The sequence below is a fragment of the Phascolarctos cinereus genome, unplaced genomic scaffold, assembly GCF_003287225.1.
Source record: "Phascolarctos cinereus isolate Bilbo 61053 unplaced genomic scaffold, phaCin_HiC Scaffold_8;HRSCAF=390, whole genome shotgun sequence".
In the NCBI taxonomy this organism is placed as follows: Eukaryota; Metazoa; Chordata; class Mammalia; order Diprotodontia; family Phascolarctidae; genus Phascolarctos; species Phascolarctos cinereus.
The window spans coordinates 37,112,669-37,138,376 of record NW_027556291.1 but is presented as its reverse complement, the minus strand read 5'-3'; the positions used below and the strand labels follow the sequence as shown (position 1 = coordinate 37,138,376).

Below are 25,708 nucleotides of genomic sequence, written 5' to 3'. Positions count from 1 at the left end.
AAACTGATTCTTAGAGCCCTCTCTCTGTTCTTGTCTCTACTGTCACTATGGAGGTGAAAGGGGGCTACACAAGACTAAGGATCGTTTAAAAAAATTGTCTTTGATTCACAGGTTGCCATGGCCAAGGAATTAATCTTCCACCGGCCAATATATTAGTGATGTGTCTCTTAGCTATGTTGCTCCTTGGATAGCATACTTAAACCTGTTACCAGGACAACATGTGAAGCCTTTCCAGCCAGAGCCTGCATATCACTGGCAGAGCCTTCAAGAACCCAGGGTCACCTCCACAAAAACATACTCTGAGGCCTCATCATGCTGGGCAGGCAGCCTGGGAATTTTCCCACCACCTTATTCTGATTGACTCTCCATGGGAACAGCCCCCTCTCCTCTACTTAGGTTCTTGTTATTCCAGAAATGGAGAAATTAAAAACAAAACCAAGAGAACTATTACTTCACAACATTTTTATTCTCCCCTCTCTGCTTCTATTTTTACTTGGCTTTTCTTTCACCACAAATTGAACATTTTAAAGCTGGGTATGTTGAAAGCTGGAATCTGATAAGGAAGGCCTGCTGACAGCAGGACCTGATACTCCCATTTAGCATCTTTCATTTTCCCTCTGTCATAGTTTCCCTTCTCAGGCATTTTCTGAAGTTCTCCATTTTGCTTACTCAGATCGAGAATTTTTATGTCTTCGGCGTTAACTCCTAAATGCTTATTTCCCTTTTTCCGAGCTAATTCTTTTCTTCTTCTTCTTCTTAAGTTCATCCTGGACTCTGATCTCCTTTTTTTCTTATGTCTCTTTTTCTTCCTCTCAGTTTTCAAAACTAAAATAAAACATATTTGTGAGTCATTGATATATGAGTACAAAATCACCTCTCATCAATCCTGTGTATATATTAGAAATCCTACCCAAGCACCAATACATTGATTAGCATTATAGAATCCTTTGGAAGTAACTTTCCCCACTAATGTCCTTTAACTTAATATTATTTTTTGACTTCCACTTCCAAGAGTAAGAAGTAAGTCACTCTTACCCTCCCTAAGTAACCTCTGAAAGCCCAGAAAATATCACCCCAGGAAAAACCCTGAAACAGCTGAACCAGAAGAAAGACAGGTACAGCAGTTCACTGGCTCAGGTAGTTTGAGGGATTAAGGCCCCTCTTGCCCTAGGGGAAGGGGAGCAGCTTAGAATGGGAGGCACCCCAGCAAGCTAGTGGAAAGCCCCACTACAGCATACCAGGAGGAGATCCTGAAGCCCAGGTGGTAGAGCAGGTGAACACCAACACCTGGACCTCCGAGTGCCTCAGTGAGGTGCCCTGGGGGACCGGTGGAAACCAGCTTGGAAGACCACCAGGTGCCCCAGCATTCTATAGAACCCAGTCTCTCAGTGCCTCAGCAAAACTAAGGGAAGCAGCGCTCCAAGGGGTCCCAGGTGGATAAATACCCTGCAACATCCATCTGAAAGGAGCTGAAGAAAGCAAAAGGAAGGAAAGGCCCGGGTGAGCAGGAAATCTCCAGGGGCCACACTACCCAATCCTACCCCTAGAGTTCCAGTGTTGCTGATTCCAGCTCAACACCAGCTAAGCTTCCAGAACGCTACAGCCTCCAACTGCCAACACTGAAGACCCCAGCACACAAAGCCAGTGACCAGGCCCTAGGCTCGCAACACAAGGAGCTTGGGTCAGGGCCCTCTGCTCCCCAGCAGCAGAGCTTAATGTTATGTTTTCATGGAACCAGTTAATAACACATAGACACAGCTCATCAAAAACCAGTGAATCCAGTGATTCGTGAGACCATCACTCAAGCCACATGCATGTTCAAGATTTCTGTCTTCTTACAAAAATGGAAGGACATAGAGAGGGAATGGCCCTGTGGATTTCACTGGTATGAGGTACTCCCAGGTGAGGAAACTACCTCTACCAATGAAGGCTGGCACTTTCTCTGCAAATTATAGTCTTGCAACACTGAAAGGCTGAGTACTTTGCTCATGGTCACAGAACTAGTATGCATTGGTGGCAAGATCTGTATACCCACCACATTGTTTCAATGAGTTGAGAATATAATTTTTTTACTAGCCATCAAGAACACATACACTAATACACTAACAACAGAGGATTACGTAGCGCTGGAAAAAGCCTGAGATACATAGCCAGCAAGAACAAGAATAAGGTCCATGTCCCTTAAAGCCAGTGGACATCAGCAGGCAAACAAAGAGCCAGAAAGCATGTGTTTCCAGGAGCAGAAGAGAGACCAGGACTCAGCAATTGCCTACCTTCCCATCGGCCTGTTTCACCCCTACCCTCCCCAACTCCCAACTCTGTCTTCAGAGAAAGACAGTATTCTGCACATTAAATCCCTCTTCCGTATGACAGCCCCTCAAATACCTGAAGACAATTCTCCTGTTTCCTCTAAGTCTTCTCTTCTCCATCTCTAAACAACTCTGGCTGCTTCAATTAATGCTCAAACAGCAATATGTCAAGGCTGTGGTCAACCTCCTCTGGTTGTCTATCAGCTTATCAATGTCTTTCATAACTGTAATAACAGTTTCATTTGGAAATGCTGCTTTTTTTAAGGGATAGGCCAGTTTTGGATCTAGTTCTTGTCCTGGTAGCAACAGAAAACTGTCCCCCCTCCCACATCTAGCCAGTCACAGGGTCCATCCCCTTTTTAGTGGGAGCCATGGGGGGGGGTAGGGATAAATGTTAAGATCTCACTTCAACAAATCCAATAAACATTTACCAAAGGCCCGACATGCAGGGGAATTACATTAGCAGCTTCTTGACAATATGACGTTAGATCACTTTAACCTTTTTTTGGTGGTATGGACTCCTTTGGCCATCTAGTAAAGCCTACAGACCCCTTCTCAGAATCATGTTTTTAAATCAATGAAGGAATCAGATCTCACAGGTTTTGATATGAAAATACTGATGGATTTCTTCCCCCATTTTTGTACTTCCTATTCTATCCATGTACCCCAAGTTAAGAAACCCTGGTTTAGATGAAGAATCAAACATTAAGGTGGTAAACAAGAGGAAATCTGAGGTAATGATGAAGAAAATTGTTCGATGATGAAAATGACATTAAAAAGGTTAATTTCTTATCACATGAACTCTAAAAGCACACCAGGAATAAAGCATTTACCTAGGTTATTAATTCAGTGTTAATAAAAACTGGATTCCAATATAGCGTTTTAAGATTTGCAAAGCACTTTTTTAAAACGATACTTTGTTTTCTCCAATTACACATAAAAACAATTTTTAACATTTGCTTTTTAAAATTTTGAGTTCCAAATTCTCTCTCTCCCCCTCTTCCCTACCTTCTCCCTGAGATGGTAAGCAATTTGATATTGCAAAGTACTTTAAAGACTTTGAACCTTACAACATCTCCATTAGGTGGGCACTGTAGGTTATTATTATTATGATATGTGATTATTATAATATAATGATTATTATTCCTATTTTGCAGATAAGGAAAATGAGGCTCACAGAGATTAACTGATTTGCCTGTGGTAACACAGCTGGTACATGTAAGAGGCAGAACTCAAATCCAGGTCTTCCTGGCTCCAGGTCAGGTACCCTCTCCACTAAGCCACACTGTCTCTCATCAAAAGGAAAGGCTTTCTCTATACAATAAGGGTAGTCTACCACACTAACATGCACCACAGAACTAGTTTCTGTCCCCCATTCTACTTGTCCCTTTCTTTCTATGTGTATTTGTGTGTGTGTGTGGTGTGTGTGTGTGTGTGTGTGTGTGTTATTGTTCGGTCATGTCCAACTCTTCATGAGCCAATTTGGGGTTTTTGTGGCAGAGATACTGAAGTGGTTTGCCATCTCCTTCTCCAGCTCATTTTACAGATGAGGAAACAGAGGCAAACAGGGTAGAGTGACTTGCCCAGGGTCACACAGCTAGTGAGTGTCTGAGGCCAGATTTGAACTCAGGGAGATGAGTCTTCCTGACTCCAGGCCTGGCACTCTATCCACTACACGACCTAGCTGCCCCTGTTTCCTCTACCTTTTCTAGATGTTTCAGGAAGTAGCCCTGGGTAGTATGAAAGGCCTTGGTTGCCTCAGGAGAAGGTGGGACAATTTTGGGAGAGTTGGCTCTTCCCTTTCATCCTCTAGAACCAGGACGAAGAGCCAGCCCAAGAGGACCTTTCCAACTCTGAAATTCTGAGCTTTTGTGATCTCGAGCCTACGTGGGGTGAGAGAGCAAGAGAATACAAAAGAAACCTTATGTCGAGGTGAGAGCCCGATAATCTAATGATGGAGTAAAAGCCAGGTTTCCCCTCCCTTGGCAGATTTGAGCAGGCCATGTAGAAAGCAGAAAAAGAGTGTAGGCCTGGGGCAGCTAGATGGTGCAGCAGATAGAGCACCAGCCCTGAAGTCAGGAGGACCCGAGTTCAAATCCAGCCTCAGACCAAACACTTGACACTTACTAGCTGTGTGACCCTGGACAAGTCACTTAACCCCAATTGCCTTAAAAAAAAAAGTTCCTCTCATTATGGAAAATGCTATCCATATCCAAAGAAAGAACTATGGAGTCTGAATGCAGATCGAAGCATACTATTTGCTACTTTTTTTCTTCTGTGTGTTTTGTTTCCTCTTTCTGGTGGTTCCTCCTATTGGTTCTAATTCTTACCTACAGTAAAAATATGTTTAAGAGGAATATATATGGATAGCCTATATCAGATTGTGCGCTGTCTTGGGGAGGTGGAGAAAAATTTAAAACTCAAAAGCTTATGGAAATGATTGTTGATAATTCAAAATAAATTAATTAAAATTTTTTTTTAAATTAAAAAAGAGTGCAGGCCTTAAAGTTAAAGGTCCTGGGTTCTAGTTCATCTTTGCCACTAACTCACTGTGAGTCACTAGGCAGGGCTCACTGGCAATACATTGAACTAGTCAAGCATTCCAACACCAGCAAGGACCTGCAGGGCACTGAGAAGGGGCCACCCTTGAGAAGGACCCCAGAGACTCCATTTAGAAATTTGAATCGAGGTGTGACCTTAGAGGTGAAGTTTTCCTGTCCTTTGATTCCACTTTTTTCTAGGCTCTGATTTTCCTTAGTTTTGCTTTGTAAAGCAAATTGATCTTTTACATAAATTTTACCTAAATAGAGTAATATCTCCAATTCTTTTTTGTTGTCTGTAGTCTCAGAAAATTTTTCCTTTGGCTTCCACTTATCAAGTTCCTGTACTGGTTTTAATGGTATAAGCGTCTCAGCAACACTGTCAGGTTCTGTGGTTTCCTCACGCTTTGAGTGGTCACTAGAGGAAAAGCACACAGAAAAGCATTTCAACAACAAAGCTTTGTCATTTGACTACCAACTGATGTCCTTTAATTATATGTGTGTGTGTGTCTATACATACATATCTATCTATCTATCTATCTATCTATCTATCTATCTATCTATCTATCTGCTGTTGACTTAGAAACGTGGGAGAACATCTTATAAACAAGGAATCCACATTAGAAAAACCAACTCTTAATCAACTCTCAGGGATCTGAGATAAGAGAGACAAAGAGTGGCACAGATAATACCAAAAGAGCAGATAAGATAACAGTTTTGGCTTTGTAGTACAATATGGTATGTTTCAGGTTTTTTTCCCCCTATCAAGAGATTTCCCTTCCTGCTTAAGGGAAGATTTAAGTTAAAACTCAAGATAGTATTTGGTCTATAATATGCTGCAAATGGAGAATTGGGGAGGAAAATCCTTTGAAGAATACTGATTGGCAAGAGGTGGTTAGCTTTGTATTAACAGTTGAGTAGAGATCCACACGATGATCAATTATGATTATAGATGATAACGACAAAGAATGCTACCAACCTTGTGGCGGAGAGGTGATGGAATAATATGTTGAATCAGACACATGTTTTGGGACGTGGCCAACCTGGGATTTTGTTTTGTTTAACTGTACTTATTTGCTACAAGGGTTTTCCTTCCCTTCCCTTTCTTTTGAAATGGGGAGATAGGAGGAAGAAAAATGTTTGATAACCAAAAAAAATTAAAATTAATCAATCAGGGAGAATATATTATAAATATGGATAATTTATTTGTAGATAATAGAGTTAATGTTTAGTTGCTCTTAATGGCTCACATTTCTATATCCCTTTCATCATAACAACTCTGTTAATCAGGGAGTACTAGCATCTCCATTTCATACATGTAGCAAATGAGGCCCAAAGAGGTAATAAGCGTTGGAGCAGGAGTTTGAACCCAGGACTCTTTCGACTATTTCATGCTGCCTGCTCAGAGTTCCGATCTTTTATTTCAATGTGCCACTGCTATGGCAAGAGTAAGGAAGGGCCTTAGAAGATTGGGTAGACCCCCTGTGTCAAAATTATGAATGAACGTGGACAAGAGTTCCACAGGATGATCAGGGATGAACCAGTTGCAGTGGGCATTACTGGAGGCAGTACACTGAACATCTCATCTTCAAAGAGATCACAGATGTGCTGGAGTACTTTAGAAAATTTTCTGCTAGCATTCACTTGTGTCAATGCAGATAGTCAAAGAGAAAATTGTCTACTTGTGTAGTGAAATGTATCACTCCAAGACTGTGGACGTTATTCTTCATTTGCCACTCATTAATGTCTCTATGGTTAACAGTCTCCACTTACCTTGGCCCTACCTCACCCATTTTCCACTGCAAGCTGCCTAGCCTTTCCACTCTGGAATTCCCATTCCACAGTGAACAAACTGTTCTTTGGCCTCTTTTTTCCTCTCCAGGGCATCGTCCTCCTTCAGAGTATTTTTTTTAAGTTTTATTTGTGGGTTTTTTTTACAGTATATACTTTTACAGATGACATCAACTTCATGGAAGTTCTCGTATTAAAGTAAGACAGTTAAGTAAAACCAATGATACAGTGACTTCATCTGAAAGTGAATGCACATTCCACATCTGTAGTAATCCAACCTATTTTTAAAAAATTAACAGAAATCTATAAGTTTTTCCATAGGACCCTATCACATTCATATATTGCAACTTATTCAGCTATTCCTCAATCAATAGGCATCCCCTTAGTTTCCACGTATTTTTGCTTCCACAGAAGAGGTATTATAAACAATTTTGAACATACAGGACCTTTTCCTGTTTCTTTTGGGCATAAGCCTAGCAGTAGTATAATTGGGTCGAAGGATATGCATCATTTAGTAACTAATCCTAAATTGCTTTCCAGAATGGTTGTATGCATTCACACTGGACTTCTTTCTCTCATACTCCTTTCATCTTTTTGCTCTTCTTGAGACCTGGCTCCCCTCAGATGATACAATATCCATGGCCATCCTCTCTAGCACTGGCTGCAAACTTCATTTTTATCCCTAAACACACTGGTTTGGGAGGGGGAGTCAGAATACTCCTTGCCCTCCACTGCCTCTTCCAGACCCTCATGGCCATCACTCAGCAACCTTTCCTCCTTTGAAGTTCACTGGTTTAAAATGTTCTACTTTATTCAAATTACGGTGGCCACTGTCAACCAACCTCCAGATTGTCCTCCCTCTTTCTTAAAAGGTTAGTACCTGTATTGTTGTCTTCCTCTCCTTCTCAACTCTTGCCCTAGTATCTGGGGACATTACTATCCATGTTGCCACTCCTTCAAACTCTTTAACCTCCCAACTCCTCAATCTTGTGAAATCTTACAACCTACTCCTTCATTCCATCTCAGCCACACACAGGGATGGTCACACCCTGAGCCTCATGATTACCTCCAAGTGTTCTAATTCCTTGGTCAAAAACTCTGACATTATATATCAGGGGTTCTTAACCCGGGGCCTGTGACCTTGCTTTTTTCATATTTCAATAACTGTATTTTTTTTGTGATCCTATGTATTTTATTTTAGCACTTAAAAAATTCTGAGAAGGGGCCCACAGGTTTTACCAGTCTGCTAGTTGGGTGCAAGGCACAAAACCGGTTAAGAACCCTTGCTCTATATGATTATAACCTTCTATAATTTCATCTCTCCCCATGCCTCATTTCTTCTAAACCTATTCCTCTACAAATTTCCAATCCTGTGTCCTTCAGTGGTCTCTTAGGCCATTTTATTCCTTCCCTGACTTTACTTTTTTATCTTCTCAATCTTGACTGTAGTTAACCAGTTCAACTCCACATTACTTGCTCTCAAATCTCTCACCCCACCCCACCTTGTTCTGTCATCAATCATGCCTTGCCAAGCCCCAGGCTTGGATTGTTCCCACCATCTACTTCCTCTTCTCTTACTCACATACTACTGATTAGAACTAAAGGAAGTCACACATTCATGCTAAAAATTCATGTTGCCTGACTTCAACAGGGCCTTTGCTACAGAAAGGCAACCCTTTTATTTCTCCCCAATTGATTCCCTATTTCACTGCCACAGAATCTCACCCAAACTTTCCTTTCCTCAAGCTTCCCATATCTCCTTCTCCTTCATCCCTTTCAGCTAAGGACCTTGCCTCTTATTTTACTGAGAAAACTGAGGCCATTTGAAGTGAGCTCTCTCTTCTCCCATTCTATTTCAAAACTCCCTAACATCATCTACTCTCTCTTCCTTTTCCCAAGTCTCTGACAAAGAAATGGCCTTTCTCCTTGCCAAGGTCAACTCCTCTACACGTATGCTTCATCCCATTACCTCCTGTTTTCTCCAGCAGACTGCATCTTCAGCCATCCCTTGTCCCTCTACAATCTTTAATTTTTCCCTTTCAACTGGCTGCTTTTCCCCCTGCCTTCAAATAGATCTAAGTCACTCCCATCCACCCTGCCTCCAAAAAAAAAAAACCAAAAAACAAACTTCACCAGACCCTGTTGTTGAGTCATTTCTGATTCTTCATAACCTGATTTGGGGTTTTCTTGGCACAGATACTGGAGTGGTTTGCTATTTCCTTCTCCAGCTCATTTTACAGATCAGGAAATTGAGTCACACAGTGTGAAGTGACTTGCCCAGGGTTACACAGCTAGTAAGGCTATAGTACAAGACTGTCCACCACTGGCTTGAGCAAAGAGTGATTCGCTCATTCATTTCCATTTGTACTTTCTCATAATTTGTAACATCTCCCTTTAGTTCCTGCAAAGCCATGAAAGAGTTATTTTCCTGTATAATTCATGTACTGATCTAGTGATGAAGATACAGGTCATGGATAAGATCAGAGATTGAGAGGTGGAAGGGACCTCAAAGGTCATCTAGTCTAACTTCATCATTTTACAGTTGAAGAAAACTGAGGCTCAGAGAGGGGCAGTGATTTTCCCAAGGTCACACAGCTAAAAAATAGCAGAGCTGGGATTTGAATTTAGTTCCTCTGACCACAAATCCAGTACTCTTTCCACTGCACCATGTCAACTCTAGGTCCATCACTGAATGAAAAAAATATTCTATGTATTGGCTTATAAATATACTTACTATATGGTTGAATACACAGCTGCTCCACCCATCAAAGCAAATAGGAATAATACACAGGCAAGCAATATGACTTCTGCAAGAAAAGGCCAGTTATGTATCACTAATTAAAGTAGGGAGAGGGAAAACACACACACACACACACACACACACACACACACACACAAACACACAGATTCAACCCATCTGCCATGATTCTGTTTTTGATCTGTCAGCTGATTCCTATATTACTATGTTGGCTACCCAAATGACAAAGTACTTACTGTGTGGATGTGGCTGTGAACATACAAAGGTACCTACTGACAATTTAAATAGCTTTTGATTTCTGGAGTGCTTCATATTTTATGTAGCCACTTCCATGTATATATTATCATCTCATCTGAGCCTCAGAACAACTCTGTGAGATAGGTAATGCAAAACTTATTAGTGTCATTTTACAGAGAGAGGAAACTGAGTCTAGGAGACGTTGGGGTTAGGTCACACAGCTAGTAAATGCCTGAGGCTGAATTCACACTCAGGTCTTCTGATCCTAAATGCAGTACTCTTACTAAAATACTAGAACAATATATGCATTTTTTAAAAAAAATTCATAAAATTCTATCAATGTATATATTGTAAATCTGGGGGTGATTATTGCCTCAGTTTCCTAATTTGTAATGTAAGTCCAGCCAACAAACATTTACTAATCACTTTCTATGTGCCAGGCACTGTGTTAAATGCTGGGGATACAAAGAAAGGCAAAAGACAATTGTGTTCTCAAGGAGCTTCCAGTCTAATATAGGGAGGTTGACTAGATGGTATATACAGATCACAACCCATCCCTACCTTTTTATCTTGTGCCACTCTTCTCCATGCCCTCCCATAAATACTCCATGGGGGTCCACTCAACTCGTTGGGAGACTTATGCCTCAGTATCCACACAGGAAAAACCAAGTAGATAAAGAATCCCATGAACTTCAATGGACAGTCCATTGAGTTGGTCCATCAGTAAAGAGAGGACAAACACTTTGGATGGAAAATTAAATGTGTCTAGAATTGAACAGTAGAAGGAAAGGGGGCATAGTGCTTCAAATGACCTCAGATTTCTCTTTGAAGCAAAGGAAAAATTGATGGTTTTCCAGTGATATCATAAAGCTGGGAATCTTATAACATCATAATTTGAGGGTTCTCCAAAGAGCAAAGGAGAGGATGTGACTAGGTTGCACCGTACAGCCAATGGAGAATGGAATGAGAAAACTGGTATAAAGGATATTATTAGAAAGATGCATGACTAGAAAAGGAGGTAGGCCAGCCATTTGGAATGAGTAAAAGGTAACTGATGGACAACCTACCTGCTGCACTATTAGAGATACAAGATCAGGAGAGCTAGAGGAAGGCCCCCAATACATTGGATCGCCCCCCCCCCACCTTCCTTCACCATGGGAGACTCTATGGGAAGATATATGTGAGAATGATGCAGTCTAAGGTATGGTAGACAGGTTGTGATCCGTATCCCTTCCCCTCCTGACCACACACTACACAAAGCTTATGCCATTTATGTCCTGCCCTCCGCAGAATCTTCCCTGCTTCTACCCGAGTCAATCACCCCTCCCTGGCTACCACTCCCCCATGTGTTGTCTTTCCCGTTAGAAAGTAACCTCACTGAAAGCGGAGACTGTCTTTTCTATTTGTATCCCAAGAGCTTAGCATAGTGTTTATCACACAGTAAGTGCTTACTAAATACTCTTCCTTCCTTCCGTTTTTTTTCTTTCATTCAAGCAATTTATTATAATTAGACTTTATCAACCTTGACTCCAGTTGCTTTTTTTCTTGTCTTCAGAGAACAATCTTTCACATATTCATCTGAGTTAGTGTATGATTCTTGCATGTCCATGTCAGTATTTGCAGTATCTGGAATAAAAAATGAGCATTAGTTAGGAAGTCACTATTAGGATTGAACTATGTAGCAGCAAGATATGTATAACTATATCACTCAGGGATGTTCTTCGAGTGTGGTCATTAAGATATTGGTCCCAACCCTTCCAATTATGGGGGAAAAGAATTGATGGGTGCGAATTCAGGGAAGGATGAATTGGGGAGAAGAATATCAAGCTATTGTCAACAACAATCTCGAGTGCATACACACACGTGTGGATCTCTATGTGTATGTGTGTACATATATATTTATTTTTATGTACACATTATCATATACACATACTCACAGACATGTAGATACAACTAGTCCACAATTTCTCATCACGGAGATAACTCTCTAATTGTTAGCTCTTTATTCCCTTTATTTCTCCCTTTTATTCTCTTTATATGTGTCTTTGTGTGAGAGTCATTCTGGGCAATGTGTCTAGTGACATGGATATATGTGTCACTCAGGCCAGTGTGCCTACTGAGAGATGTGTGTTAGTGTAGGGTCACACAACCCAGGGTATACAGTGATGTGTGATTATATGTGTGGGAGTCATTCATCCCATTGTTTTCAATGAGAGGCGTAGGGTGTGTGTGTGTGTGTGTGTGTGTGTGTGTGTGTGTGTGTGTGTGTGTGTGTGTGTGTGTGTGTGTGTGTGTGTCTGAGTATCAATTGGGCCACTGTGTTCAAGAGCTGTGTGTTTGTATCTGTATGTGGGAATCACTCAGGCCAATGTGTTCAGTGAGCAGTGTGTATGTGTATATCTGTAGGAGTCACAAGGTTCAGTGTGTCAGCTGAGGGGTGTGTATCTGTTAGTGTGTTAGCACAGGAGTCACTCAGGCCATTGTGGTTAATGAAGGGGTGTGTGTCTACGTGGAGGAGTCATCCAGCCCTGTGTCAAATAAGGGGTGCGTGTTTGTATGTGTATGTTTATATGTCTATGTAGGAAGCCAGTGTGTCTAATGAGAATGTGTGTGTGTTTGTACAGGAATCACTCTTATCTGTATGTCTACTGAGGGGCTCTAACACCTCTGTGTCGGAATCTTTCAGGTCAATGTGTCCAGTCAGGGTAGTGTGTGTGTTTCTGTTTGCATGTTACTCTTGGCAGTGTGTTCAGTTTTGAGAGTTATGTATTTGTGTATGTGTGTATGATTCCCTCAAGTCAATGTGTCCTATGAGGGTAGCATGTGTATGTCTATCTGCAGGAGTCATCCTGCCTATTGGGTCCAGTGAGGGCTGTGTGTGTGTGTGTGTGTGTGTGTGTGTAGGAGTAACACATTTTAGGGTATCCAGTGATGTTTGTCTATGAAGCAGCTAGCCAGGCCAGAGTCTCCAATGAGTTATGTGTGTGTGTTTGTTGGTGTGTGGGAGTTACTCAGCCTACTGTGTCTGTGTGTACTTAGGAATCATTCAGGACAACATTTTCAAGGGGAGGTATACGATCTATGTAGGATTTCCTCTGTCCATTGTGTCCATCAAAGGGGTATTCAAACATATGTATTTCTGTGTAGGAGTCACAATGCATTCATGTCAAGTGAGGTTATGTGTCTGTGTGTACATATGCTTATGTAGGAGTCACTCAGGTCTCTGTGGTCAATAAGAGGGAAGTGTTTGTGTGTCTATATAGAGAGTTATTCAGGCCAATATGTCCAGTGAGAGGAGTGTGATTGTGTAGGACTTACACAATCCAGGGTGTCCAGTGAGGTGTGTTTATTTATGTAAAAATTACCCAGAATAGGGTGTCCAGTGAGATGTGTGTCTGTGTGTAGAAGTCATTCAGTTCAGTGTATACATCAGGGTGTGTATGTATGTGTGTGTGTGTGTGTGTTTATGGAGGAGTCACTGACTTGTCAGTGTGTTCAATGAGGCATGTTTGTGTGTGTCTGTGTGTGGGAATCACACAACTCAGTATGTCCAGTGAGGGATGTGTGTTTGTCTATAGGAATTACCCAGACCAATATGTCAAATGAGGGCTGTGTCTTTGTGTAGGAGCTATTCAGCTCATTGTGTTCAATAAGTAGTTTGTGCGTATCTTTTGTAGGAGTCACTCAGGCCAGTGTGTCCAGTGACAAGCTTGTGTGTGTGCATGCACATGTGAGATTCACTCAGGCTAGCATATATAGTGTACAGTGTCTATGTAGGAGTCACAAGGCCAGCGTGTCAATTGCGGTGTGGTGTGTCTTTGTGTAGGAGTTATTCAGGCCAGCGCGGTCAATGATGGGGGGGGAGTATATGTATGTGTGTGTGTACACGTGTGCATGTGTGTGCATGTATGTGTGTGAACATACTGCCTAGCGGTCTGTATGTGCAGTGAGCTCCATGATATCAGCCAGGGGTAATAGGGAGGGGTGGGGGTGTTTATGAAGGCTGAGAACAGTAAAATCACCCAGAAGGTGAAATAGCCAAGATGTGAAGGCACAAACAGCTTGCTTGCTTCTGGGTCTGAGCTGCCCAAGTACAGGTCTGGGCCCTACTCAGTGTGTGCAGTGCTGAAGTGAAGTAGGATGGAATGAGTAGGGCCTCACAAGTTCTCCAAGAAGTATTTAGCTACTGCCCTAGACATTATGCATCTGAAATAAAAAGGTAAAACGAAAGGACAATTTATGATAATTAAACTTTACCAACCTTTCTTGAGCCAAGTGTGGCCTTGAGAATTGTTCTGGTACTCCTCTACCAAGAATTTCTTTTTGAAAATAGGAACTGAAACAAAAAATGAGATCTAACATGGAGATTATTGCTGCAACTGAATAATATCACCACCAGCTCCCATGTGTAGAGTCCTTGGAGATGCCCTCCAAGCATGGCCTTCTCCTCAGGGGGCCTTCCTAGAGTGTATACCAGTGACTGGGAATGGGCATGGAAGCCTTGAAAATAAAGCACCAAGGCCACTCCTGGGCCCAGATGGCACCATGTCTTTCTTAGGAACTACATCCCCCACAAACCTCTGGGTTAGCTCTATAGCACGGCAATGTGCCACACAGCTTTGCAAGTCTTCAGAACAAAGACATGGGGAGTTGTGGATAAAGCTGCAGGGCAGAAAGGAAACAGCTAGGCAGCAGCAGAAGTGCAGGTGACCAGAGGCCAGGGGCTAAGCCGTTTTGGGCATGGCCTCAGGTGACCAGGAGTAGGCACTTGACTGGAAAAACATGCCCTGCAGTCTCTCTGCTCCGTATCTTTGCTCAGACGGTTCTCAGTGCCCGCCAAACTTTTTACCAGTGGAATTCAAAGGTTAACTATTCCAAGAAGCCCTTCTTGACCCCCTCCTTCCCCATCATAACCTTGCCCCTTAGACCTTACCTTTCATATGTGTGAACTGTGTCTGTTATGCATGTGTGTGTGAGAGACAGACATACACAGAGATAGCAAGAGGAAGGGAAGGAGACAGAGAAAGACAGGGAGAGAGACAGAGAGTGGGGGTGGTGGTGGCAAGAGAGAAAAGAGACAGAGAGGGAGGGAGAGACAGAGAGATGGAGAGACAGACACAAAGGCACAGTGAGATAAAAGATAGAGACACAGAAGCAGAGAGACACATAGAGACAGAGAGACACAGAGTGAGAGAGGCAGGGAGAGAGAAAAATAGAAACATACACATAAGGCACAGACACAAAAAGGGATGACAAGACAAAGACAGAGACAGAGCAGAGACCCAGAGAGACAGAGAGAGAGAGAGAGAGAGACAGACAGACAGACAGAGATAGACAGACACATAGAATATACATATAGTGACAGCCTGTTCAGTTGAGAGTGGGTATTCAGGGCATGAATACACACTGAAATAACCAGATGGATAATGGGAATATAAGAGTTTACATGAAGAAAGAAACTAGAAAATAACATTTGAAGTTACAAATGGCCTGACAGCATGCCACCCCCTCTGGGCCTGAGCTGTACAGATGTACTAAATATTCAACATTTGGCTCCCTTATTTCATCTGCCTATTTCTGGACCCCAGAAAAGGCTGGAAGTTTCCAGTAATCCTCTCGGCTTGGTCTGAGCATAGGGCCCAGCAAGTTTCCCAATAAGTTGCTCATCTTTTTAACCATGATTTGTATGGTTCTGAAGTGACAGTGTAAAATGACATGATAATTTAGGATAAAAATATTTCATCAACCTCCATGCCAACTGAATCCTTTCCCGAGTGTCGTATGCCTGTGTTCTTTTTCCATGTCAGTCTTCCCATGTATGTGGTTTGGAAAAGAGAGAGAGGATTAGCCAGGAGGTGACTGTTGGCATTGAACAAGATAGTGACTAGATATCACAAGCCCTTATAGCATCAGGCCATTCCTAGGCAGGGAAACCAAGGCTCAGGAGCGCAGAATAGACGCTGCCTCAACAGCTGCTGCCTAAAAGGGCCTGAGGCTTTATTTTTTATTTTTTCTGTGTGGGATGAATTCCCACTCTACTACTTCTACGTCTTCTACTAATTCAGATCAGCACCTCCTCTTAACTTTTAGTCTCAGAGGATTGTCTGGGGGCATTGGAAGGGTCAGTGATGTGCCCAGAGTCACAGAGACAATATGAGTCAAAGACTGGACTTGAACCCAGCTCTCTCTGATGCTGAAGCTGACCCTGTGTCCATTACATTCTGCTGTTCCCCCCTCCCCACCTGCCCCCGCCTCTATGTTCTAGCCAGAGGAGATGACAGGGGCCCCAACCACTCGACCTGCTTGGTACCATTGCTCATGTTCTTCTGGGGCCTACAATGTCCAGTGACATATTATAGATGAAGAAAACTGAGGTGCAGACAAGTCCAATGACTCACCTCTGACCACACATCTAGTTAAGTGTCAGAGGCAGTATTTGATCTTGATTTTAATACATGTACTCAGTGGAAAGCTATATGGCTCAGACGACAAATAAAACTGCCTTTCTCCTCTTTTCTTCCTCTTCCCTCATTTCTTCCTTTCTCTCTTTTGGGTAGCTTAACTGTATATAGTCTTTACTCATGACCAATAAAGTGAAATGAACACATATCTAAACAAGGGCCACATCCATGTATTACGCTCCCTGAGCTCTCTCTTCCCAGACCTAGCTGTCCCCTCAGCTACTCTTTTTGGTAGAAGTTATTCTTCTCTTTTCCCCTTGGGGGCTGCAGCAGCTTTGCCAAATATAAACAAAATGATGATTTACCTGGGGTGATGTCGTTAGGAACAAACTGGTATTGCGGTTTGAACAGTTTTTCATCTGTGTCTAGGATTCTTGTAATCCCCTTCTTAGGCGAGTCATAGTATTTTACAGGAGCTACAAAGTAGTTTTTTGGTTATTTGTCTTGAAAAGAAAGCAAATTGCCAAACACACCAGCATCATCCCATTTCAGCCTGGTCAAAAGTCTGGTCAGTTTCAACTCACCTGAATAAACCAAGGAGATGGGAAGCAGAGATTCCGTGGAAAAAAACAAAAAAACCACCCAAAGAGGCATTGGAAACAGATTCATTGTTTTAACCTGTAGGAGAAAATAGATTTTAAAAATAAACATCCTCTGTGGTCCGTCCCCTTTCTAGCAAGGGTTCAAACCAGTCTTGAGATGTTCTCAGATCCTAGGAAAAAAACAAACTGCCTTTTCCCTGAGCATCTGGATTGTTAACTGCTCCTCCATTATCATGTCACACCCACCTGGCCACTCCTGTCAGGCAGGCTCCTGGTTGTCACGGTGAGTAGAAACAAACCAAAGGGGGAGGGGGGGAGATGGTTCACCTTCCAGAAAGAAGGCCTTTAAGCAAGCTGGGTGACTCTAAGCTCTGAGCTTTGGAGCACTTACCTCTTGGCACCAAGTTCAGTGGTGAGCCTGTGTCCTCAGTGTTCTACTCAGAGTCAGTGGGTACCCCTGAGAAGTAGAAGCACTGAATAAAACTAGTGCCAAGTGAAGCATCATTTGAATAATAAAAAAATGCACAAAGATAGCTCCCCTTGGGTAGCCAACACCTCGAGGGTGACAAAACTAAGAAAATGAAAGTAGATAAGCAGGAGGAGGTGGTTATAAGGGATCTAGAGGGCTGTTTCAACTTCATCCCATGGTTTTATGATGGTGACTAATTCAACTGAACACCCAATCCTTACTATGCCTATTAAGACTAAGGAAGGGGCAGCTAGGTGGTATAGTGGGTAGAGCACCCGCCCTGGATTCAGGAAGACATGAGTTCAAATCCAGCCTCAGACACATAACACTTACTAGCTGTGTGACCTTGGGCAAATCACTTAACCTCATTGCCTAGACAAAAAAAAAAAAAGAAACAAAAAAGAAAAAGACTAAGGAAGTACCCCTAGACAAGGAAGAGAAGCAGGGCCTCTAAAGCCCTCGGGCAGATGTCACAGCCAGCACAGACTAAGACCTGGATATGAAGAAACAGATGTTGTTTTGTAATGTGAGGCCCCCAGGGTCCGTTGTCCCCTGGCCCTGACATTGCCTTCGAGCCACTCAGTGCCAAGGCCCAGCGTCTTCACATACATGGAAGCACTCCAGACACGCAGTCAGCCAAGTGCATCCATATGGACACACGGACATTCAGACAGACAGAGCCAGCTAGAACCATCGATTCAAGCGACACATGCTCAACCTAGCCACAGTCCCCTAAACTCATTTACAAACACACAGATGTACTCTTCCCTCCCTCCCCTGCCTCTTAAACAAGAACAAGGATTGTGCAGTTTGTGAAGAGTTCGCAACCCTGCCTTGCTGATGGAGCAGAAACACGGGGCCCTCCCTCCGAGTCCCTGCCTCCAGCCTGTTGCGTCTTTCGGAGGTGAGGGATGTCGCTGAAGCATTGAGCTGGATCCGAGTATTGGCCCTCTATCCTCTTGGGGATGAGTAAAGCCCCGTTGGGATTCTGTACCTCCCTGGCTCTGTGCCTGTCAATGGATTAAGAACTTCCCGGTGTGGGTGTTTCCTTCCAGGGTCCCCCAGCTCTCCCTAGGAGCTAACTGTATTTGGTCCTGCTTGCTTGTAGTGACTCAGGGAGGGCTGTGGGAAAGCAGAACTTTCCTCCTTTCGGGCGCTTGTAAATCTGGAACCAGCTGAGCAAAGGGAGGTTGGGATACAGAACCAGAATTGCACTTATGAGACTGCAGATGAGGCCTCAGCTCTGGGGCGGGGGGTGGAGGGGAAGATGGTTCTTCCCCAGACACACTCCTGGCATGGATGATGGGGTTTGGTTCAGTGAAAACTGGGCCTCCTTTCCTCAACCTCAGTGGAAGGACTCCCAGAGTCCTTGCTGTATTGAGTTTTGCTTGGTAAACTTCTGCTCTAGAATGTAGGGACATTGTTGGAGGTGCTGCTCTGAACTCTCAGGCTCTCTTCAGATACAGAGGCCAGGTCTAGAACCTGTTGGTGAGTCTAGACCTCCATGTTCCACTTCCCAAAGTGGGGACAAGACCTAGGCCTCCCAGGGCTAGGCTACTGAGATAGTCAGTCTGGACCAAACTTGTCCTCAAATGCTAGCCTCCCCCCCCCCCCGGGGACCTGATTAGGGTGAACCAGATGCAGTTGGGACATGGGGTGGCCAGGAGCAAGGCCCTCTTCCCACCTGTGGGCAGCAGGTGCCCCTACAGAATCACAGCAGTGGCCCTTGGAGACCTTGGAGAGGGGGAATGCAGTTGCACAAAGGTCGAGTGACTTCCCCCGCAGAGGCACTCAACCTCGCCCAAGGTATACCCAAGGCCGTCTGTCGCTGGGGGTATCCCTGGCATGCTTCTTCCTAGCTGATCGTGTTCTCTCCCCACCTTGATCCCCTGGGCCTTCTCCCATCTGGTGCTTCTCTCTTTGGTAGGAGGGGTAGGAGGGGACTTGATTTGCAGCTGCCAAGAGACTCTACTTTCCCTCTCTTATGCCACATTCTCCTATCTGCTTTGCTGGCCAGTTTGGGTTTGGTGGAGAACAAAAGGATGTGCCCTTGCCTCTAGCCCAGCATGGTCTAGAAAGACCCAAAGTCTTGGAGCTGGGCCCTTACTTTGAGGGAAAGGGCAATGCACACCCTAGATGTCCTGGGCCCCAGGCCCAGGCCCAGCTGTGGGAGCTGGGCTGTCCGTGAGCCCCTCCCCCTGGAGTAGCCTGGCCCACACTCATCTCCTTGCTGAACTGAGGCCAGCTCTCCCTGGGCTTGCTTCTGGATCAGGGTTTCATTTATGAAGGCCAATCTTGGCTGGCCTGTGGTCATTCCTTTAGTGGACCAAGGAGTTTGGGGATAAGAACTCCCTCCCCACCCCTGTGATTGCTCAAGTCAACCACTACCAGGAAGAGCACTTCTTTCACACCCATGACCCCATGGTCCAGTAGTTCCCAATTCTGTGAATTCTAAAAGCTACAGCCTAATGAGCTAGATGGCAGTGCCCAGGAAAATTGTATTCTAGGGAGTCTGGAAGTATTAAGAAAGGGAAGTAAATGGTGACCACCAGGAGCCAGCATGAGTCTCCTAAGATGAAGTCCTGCCAGCCTCTCCTTTTTTTTTTTTTGACAGTTATTGGACTGGTAGGTCATGGAAGGTTAGAGGCCATCCTTAACCACATGGGTTTTGGCACTCCTGACTGGTGTCCCATGTGGTATGAATAGGGGTAACATAAGGATTTCAATGCTAGTGATATTTTCCCCTCTGAAACATTAGATATGAAATTAGGTATGTACCCAGGATACTTATGTGGGCAGTTTTTCACTATGAAAATAGATATGATTTCCTCTTATTTTGATCTAACATTTCCCTGACTGCTGCTACCCCTCCCCCTAATTCTGGATATATGTGCTAGAAATATCCCCACCCCCAACTGCTTGGAGCCATCTCTCTCTCTTTTTTTTTGGTCTAGGCAATGGGGTTAAGTGACTTGCCCAGGGTCACACAGCTAGTAAGTGTTATATGTCTGAGGCCATACTTGAACTCTGGACCTCCTGAATCCAGGGCCAATGCTCTATCCAATACACCACCTACCTGCCCCAGGATCCATCTCTTTAACCCAAAGTTATCTGTGGTAATGATTTGGGGTGCCCTCTTCACATGCACGCAATGTATACACATACATGCACACTCTCTTGTCCCAGAATCTGTTGGCTCTGAATTCCCAAGACCTCTCCCCATCCCCAGCTCAGTGCCATGAGCCACAGACCCCATGGGCCATGTCTTGAAACAGACCCCTGAGACCCAGTGGGGGTGGGCTCCCTCCAGGCCAGCCTGGCCACTGAAAGTCCCTGCCCTCGTCCCTGGTATGGGAGGGATACAGCACCCCCACAATGCCTTTCGACTACCCCACCTTCACACCTCCCTCCTTTGCCTATTCTGTCATTCCAGCCGATTCTCCCCCTACCCAAGGTCTGCCCCAACTCTTTGTGCCTTCCCTAAATGTCCTTCCTTTTCTCTGCCCTCTTTCAGTGAAAAGGCCCTTTATGAGTTCCACTCACTGTCTGTGAAGACAAAACCACCCCACAAAACTCTCCTCCCTCCCCCCCTTGGAGATGCAAATAAACAGTGTGAACAGCTTGTCCCCCCCCAAAAAAAAAGACTAAGGAAGTACTTTGAACCGGGGTGAATTTAGTGTTGGTGATTTAGTAGACATCACCTTAGTCCACTGATTTTGGGAACTGGATCTTAGAGATCCTGTATTCCAGGGGTTAACCTTTGGTCCATGGTTTGACACTAGATTTTAGGTTGCATGTGAATTTGGATGGGAAAAATGACGTGTTTCTTTTGGTAACCTCTAAATGGAATTAAGCGTTTCCTTCAATTTTTAAAAAATATTAATTATTTTGACAAGGGGTTCAAAGATTTCACCGGTCTGCCAAAAGGGTCCTGGACTGCTCCAGTTCAACCTCTCCTTTTGCAGAGGGGGGAAACCAAGGCCCAGAGAGGGGAAATAATTTGCCCAAAGTCACTCAGGTAGGTAATTACAAAGCTAGGACTTGAACTAGGATAACTGAATTTCTGCAGTTCTATTGTTAATTAAGGTGCAGTTTTGTTTCTCGTGTAAATATGTGTAAGCTGGTAGAGGCTTTCTATAAAGGGAGTTCCAGCATGGGGCCCAAGGTGGACTAGGAGGGGCAGCAGCATGGTGCTGTAGAAAGAAGGCTCAACCTGAAGTCATCTTACCTCTAGGGCCTTCAAGGTTTCGTCACCTGTAAAACAAGGGAGGTGGATTAAATGACCTTTCTAGACCTCTGATCCCATGACCTCTGCGATCCCTAACAGTGAGAGATTTTAAGCCCAATTTTTCCTACCCCCTCCCAAGAATCTGTAGAATGGCACAGGGAAGGGGAATTTTTTATATGTTCTAAATTCCAAAATTATGGTTTCTAGAAGAGTATTTCATCCCAAGTCAGGAAGTGGTAAATTCTTTTGGATTTTAATCTGAAAGAGGGTTAGTCCGCACTTTAGTTAGTACGTGACTCTTCCTTCTCTCCTTTCCTCTTTTCTCTTTCTCCTCTTCCTAGAAATGTCCCCTTTGTCCATTGTCTTTTTTTTTGGGGGGGGTTGGGCAATGGGGGTTAAGTGACTTGCCCAGGGTCACACAGCTAGTAAGTGTTGTGTGTCTGAAGCTTGATTTGAACTCAGGTCCTCCTGACTCCAGGGCTGGTGCTCTATCCACTGCGCCACCTAGCTGCCCCTGTCCATTGTCTTTTAAAAGTTTCAGGGGCAGCTAGGTGATTAAGTGGATAGAGCTCTGGCCTTGGAGTCAGGAGGACCTGAGTTCAAATCTGACCTCAGACACTTGAAACTTACTAACTGTGTGACCCTGGGCAACTCATTTAACCCCATTGCCTACCCCCCCCCAAAAAAAGTTTCAGAGTCTGCAGGGCTTCTAACTGGGTTAAGGAGAGATAAGCCCAGATCGAGCTAAGTTGAGACAGTCTTGCTACAGAAGTCCTATGGATACTAATTATATTAATATGAATGTTCATTATATGAATATTAAATATGAATGTCCATATTGGTATTTTAATATTAGTATTAAATATTCCTTATTAACTAATTCCTGGTATTAATACTAAGTACTCCTTATTAATACTAATAGAAATGAAATGCTTGCCTGGGGAGTGGGCAGGGTGCAGTGGTAACCGTTTCTAATCCCAAAGCCTGAGCTCTTTTAATGACCTTTCTCTCAATAGCTGTTTTTTATATAGTGCTTACATGTGAGAGATACAGTTTGAGGTCATAGGTCCCATTTCCCCCCAAATGAACCATGCATTAGGCTGGACAATCTAATTTAGAATATCATTGTGATACCACAAGTTATGTTCTTCTGAGCTCTCCTAGGCCTTGGAGTCTCACCTTTTCTCACTTAAGTTAAAGGAAAACATGATTATATTCCAAGTTACAGTTTTCAAAGTGGGCCTCAGTTTATCCCAGGGGCAGCTTTGCCCATTCTACAGGATGGCATCGATTAAGTGGGATCAAGAGACCTAGGTTCTAGTTCTGGAGAGCTAGACAGAAAGAGCATTTCTTAAGCGCCCATTTTGTGCTACACATTATGCTAAATGCTGGGGGTGCACATGCAAGAAAGTAAGATAGTCCTTGCTCTGAAAAAATATACATTGTAACGGGAGAAGGAACACCTAAACGTGTGGGGGGTGGTAGCTTTACTTCGAAGCCTGGATCAAAACTTAAATAAGGGGTAGAGTCCAATTTTGGGAGGGAGGGAGGTAGAAAAAAGGAAGGGAGCAAGCCTTTTAAAGCCCCTACTATGTACCAGGCAATGTGCTACGCCTAAGTACTTTACAAATATTATCTCATCTGATCATGCCTAGGGAGTAGGGGGTAGATGCTGTTATTAACCCTATTTTACAGATAAGGAAACTGAGGCAAACAGCATTGGTAAGCAACTTGCCCAAAGTTACCCAGGCTTTCTGACTCCAGGCCCAGCACTCCGTGCACCATGGCGCCACCTCGTGGGTGGAGAGTAAAGCCTGAGTAGAGAGCACATGGCCCTAAAACCTCATGGGATTTTTTTTTGGACATGCGTGGGAGCACCACTATTGAAACCCATAATTCTGAACATAGAAAAAATGCCCTGAGATCCTGCACTTTCTGGACAACTCATTAAGCATCTTAACCAATGCTGCTCTAAAGCACTAGGGATCTTATCTTTCAAAAAGAACTGACTAGCTGTGTGACCTTGGGCAAGTTACTTCCTCTCATGAAGCCTTGGTTTCCTCCTCTGGAAAATGAGAAGGGGTTAGATTAGATTCTAGGTCCCTGGAATCAGGGACCTTAAACAATATCTGGTTTAAGCCCTTCATTTTGTACTAGAGGAAACTGAGACCACTTGCAGCTTGAAATCTTTTTTTTTCCCTTTTTTTACATAAATTTATTCATTTTTAGTTTTCAACATTTACTTCCACAAGATTTTGAATTCCATATTTTCACCCCATCTTGCCCCTCCCCCCAACCCAAGATGGCATGCATTCTGAATACCCCTTCCCCTAGTCTGCCCTCCCTTCTATCTCTCCCCCACCTTCTCTTATCCCCTTCCCCTTCTATTTTCCTGTAGGGCAGGATAGATTTCTGTACCTCATTTCCTGTATTTCTTATTTCCCAGTTGCATGCAGAAATATTTTTTTTAAATGTGTTTTTAAAACTTTGGGTTCCAAATTTTCTCCCTTCCTCCCACCCCACCCACCCTCATTGAAAAGGCATCAGCTTGAAATTTAAGAAATGAAAGTTCTAAGTAGAACTTGCCAGGGATGGAAGTTACTCCAAAAGAAGGACTCCCCCCTTCTACCCCCCTCCCCAAATATCTCAAGACCCAAATGAAGAAAGTGATAATGACTTTACCTTGGGAGATTTTGCTATCAGAGCTCTGGCGGGCCTGTAAGTGCAGATGGGCCACAAGTGTGCATGCCTTGCTCCCTCCTGCTTCTTCACTCTGCAGTGAATTCTAGCCAAGAGTTTTTTTACAACCTCAGAAGCCCAAGATACGTCTGTTCCTATTGGGTGGTGGGTTGCCTTGACAATTTTCCCCAACACCTTTAGGCCTGACAAGTGGCTCTCTACTGTTTTAGGAGCACTCAGTGGTATTCTAATAAGAGATTATTGATTGATTATGTCTGGCTTCTTTCTCTGTCTACAGCTATGATCACTGCCTGTAAAAATCTATTTTGCAACAAGGTTTAATTTTGTATCTTTTTGACAATTGAAATTTTTTTTTCTTCTTCAGTTGGGCCTTCTCCTGTTACTGCTGTGCTGTGCTGTGCTCTGTTTCCCACCCCACCCCCTCCTCATCCCCACCCTTCTCTGGGAAGCCAGCCTAGTCTGGTTTTATTTCGGTCTGTTTTATACAGTGGCCCAGATTTTGTTTGGGAGATGCTCACTTTATAAATTATTATTTATAAACCGGAACAAAATTTTCTCCCCAAATAAATACGATGTCTTGAAACAGAAGGTTGGCACAGAAATCTCTGGGGCAGGGTGGGAGGAGTGGAGCTGTGTTCTGCCCTTGAGATAACACTAAACAGAGTTCATGTGTATTTTAACAAGCATAGGACCCAAGGATCCTAAAACTAGACTTGGAAGAGATATTAAAGGGAATCTAGTTCACTTCCCTCATTTTATAGATAAGGAAACTGAGGCCCACATAGGTAGAGTGACTTGTCCAACGTCACACCAGTAATAAGTGGCATAGCCACTTGTGCCCTTTAAAATAGGGCAAATGGTATAATAAAAAGTCCATCACTTTTAAATATATATGTATATGTGTAGATGTATATTTATGCATACATATATGTGCATTCATGTGTATATGTATATGTATTATGTTTGGGTGTATACATATACACACACATAAACATGCACATATAAATAAGTGTGATGCAGTGGCAAGAATGCTAGATTTTAAGTCAGATGGGGTTGACTTGGGTCTTTGTCCCTTGCCCATGAGATTTTGGACATGTCACTTCATCTTTCTTGGTCTCAGTTTCCCCACCTATAGGATGAGAGGGTTGACTAGATTAAGGTCTCCTTCAGTTCTAAATCTATGACCCTATGAAAAAGCAGGCCAGATGAATTCACCACATTTGCCCACCTGTGTAGCAGCCTGCTGTTTCTGTCTCCCAGGAAAAGTCTTTCCATCATGTAATGACTGTGACATTTCCTGTGGCTGATGAGCTTAATGCATTCCCAGGAGAGACCCTGAAACATACCTGCACTTGAAACTTGAGAAGGCTGTACCACCAGCACCCAAGGGATCAGACTATTTAAAGTGAGCTCCATTTTAAACACCTGGGAGACAGCACTGTGATTACATTTCACTAATACAAATAGGGTTTTCCATACTCCATTTAGCCTGTAGGCTACAGAGAGAATGTCAACTCTGTACCTGATTTTTGGCCTTAATTTATTTTTGTTTTTAAAAAAATATTATTGATGCCTTTTTGTTTTAGGTCACAGGCATTTTCTGATATACTCCTTCCTCCTTACCCCATTCTCTTCTCTAAAAGACTAGTTGGGAACCCAATGTTAATTAGTTT

General features: G+C 43.5%; 1 long non-coding RNA gene across 1 annotated transcript; it reads right to left on the bottom strand.

Annotated features, from left to right (window-relative positions):
* Window positions 1–445: 445 nt before the first annotated feature.
* Window positions 446–24,300, bottom strand: LOC110197723 (uncharacterized). The gene is made up of 10 exons (XR_002321553.2): window positions 24,018–24,300; window positions 21,336–21,361; window positions 17,030–17,095; window positions 16,621–16,714; window positions 16,402–16,512; window positions 13,897–13,971; window positions 11,158–11,261; window positions 9,375–9,447; window positions 5,110–5,267; window positions 446–825 (listed from the first exon to the last, which is right to left on the bottom strand). It is a non-coding gene; the product is annotated as an uncharacterized LOC110197723 (long non-coding RNA).
* Between the last annotated feature and the right edge of the window lie 1,408 nt (window positions 24,301–25,708).